Source organism: Anopheles bellator, unplaced genomic scaffold (assembly GCF_943735745.2).
Source record: "Anopheles bellator unplaced genomic scaffold, idAnoBellAS_SP24_06.2 scaffold00576_ctg1, whole genome shotgun sequence".
Classification (NCBI taxonomy): domain Eukaryota; kingdom Metazoa; phylum Arthropoda; class Insecta; order Diptera; family Culicidae; genus Anopheles; species Anopheles bellator.
The window spans coordinates 2379-4219 of record NW_026684701.1 but is presented as its reverse complement, the minus strand read 5'-3'; the positions used below and the strand labels follow the sequence as shown (position 1 = coordinate 4219).

At 37.8% G+C, this 1841-nt stretch overlaps 1 long non-coding RNA gene across 1 annotated transcript; it reads left to right on the top strand.

The window, feature by feature from the left end:
- The first annotated feature begins 92 nt into the window (after positions 1 to 92).
- On the top strand, positions 93 to 1038 carry LOC131214331 (uncharacterized). The gene is made up of 4 exons (XR_009157022.1): positions 93 to 300; positions 363 to 536; positions 649 to 740; positions 831 to 1038. It is a non-coding gene; the product is annotated as an uncharacterized LOC131214331 (long non-coding RNA).
- The last annotated feature ends 803 nt before the right edge of the window (positions 1039 to 1841 follow it).

The following is a 1841-nucleotide window of genomic DNA, read 5'->3' as shown; positions in this document are numbered from 1 at the left end:
TTCCTTCGGAACGTCATGTGTCAATTTGGCCATACCGGTGCCGGTATCCGGTATTGTCAATTTCTTACGATGGCGCGTAGGAAAAGGTGGATTTTGCAGACGTTCATAAATTGATATTTGAGAGAAAAGGTGTTAAAAGGTAGCCAATACATCATTAACGATGATAAATTAAAGCTCAGGGTACACTGATATCAATTTTCTATCGTCATGTAAAGGGTACTTTGGCACAACGATGCCTTACAAGTTGGCCTAACAGCCCGCGAAGTGTTGCGCATTTTGAGCCATTCAATCGTTTCGCCGGTAAGTTTTTCGACATCATTTCGAGCAGTAATCACAGTCATGATTGTTCTTCTGGGGAAAAGGTCTTGTAGATAATAAATCAGTGTATAATATGTCTGCACTCCAATCCTGCTGCTGTGGACGGTTTGTGGAAGTCATTTTGTGACGCAGCAGTCGCAACCAGCCATCTTAATGTTACATTCGTCGGAAATAGAATGGAATACGTGTTGCAGCGATTGCAATATCATACTTTTAAGGTAAGCAAACTAACCAATTGTTGTCGTTGTGAAAACATGTCGATATCGTAAAAACCGCGATATCTACGCCGCAACGATACATAATTAAGTAACAAACTTTGCTTTGTTTTAGGAAAATAAACCCCGAATCGTCTGTAATTGGCACTTGATATTGTCATTGTATTAGAGAACAGTTATCAAACCTGCTGATAAATTTACATCAAGGTAAGAACTTTTCGAACGTCTATATACAGCCCAAATGTAGCGGATCGTGATCGTTCTGAATGAATTGTGGTTTTCTTTAATCTGTTCCAGGGAAGCGAAAGATTGATTAAAAATGTCCACCAAATAATGCGGCAATATCATCTTTATGAAGAAAGTGTGCAAGGTAGGATTAGCTTAGCATACAGTTTAGAAAGCAGGAATGCGTTCAACTATGGTAAAAAATTCTGGGTAATCTGGCGATGGAGTTGAATATCTGAATTAATTTAAAAAATCTATGCCAACAAATCAATTTTCCTGCACAACATAAATTATTTGAGTGAGAGAAGAACTTACAAAAGTATATAATGTTCTAATTTTCATTACGCGATCATAACTAAAAGATTTGAGATTTTAGAATATCTGTTACATTCCTTGGGACACAACGTATACACGTTGGGGCATCGTGTTCTTAGCGTTATTTTACATGCAATGGCCGATGCATTCCGATTTCAACATGTTTAAACAAGTCAGATAGTTCCGATATTCCGATTCAGAATGTTTTATAGAAGCCAACGTTTAATCTTTTACTTTCCGAATGCGCCAACGAAGAGGGCGTGCCAAGACGAACCACGTCTATTTCGACCATTGCCCGATGTTATACAATCATCAAACGTTAGAGAATTGATAGAATTGAACGGTAGAGAATTGATATCCGGTATAGGTTTAGGATTCATCGAACTTTTGGGTGTCAGCTTTTATCCGTTGTCGCGATTTTATCTAAACACTCTACCGAGAGCACTTGGTCTCAGTGGCTGCGTTTTTTTCTGATTCGCCCTTTGATTCATACTCTGGAGCATCACCAAAGCGCATCTGCTACCGGTACGCCACTATAAATTCAACAGTGTATCGTTTTTTGTTGAATGTTGAATGGAATTTCTTAACGATACAATTCATTCATCATGTCTTTATTTGGTCCTACCATTAAATTTATCTCGTTAAAGGGCTCAGTTAAATTATTATCATTTTGAGCCTGTTTCGTTTCAAAATGTATCGGGAAAGCCACAATCCGTCATTATTCTGAGAATATTTCTCTCGAAATACATTTTGAGTTTGGTTTTTTTT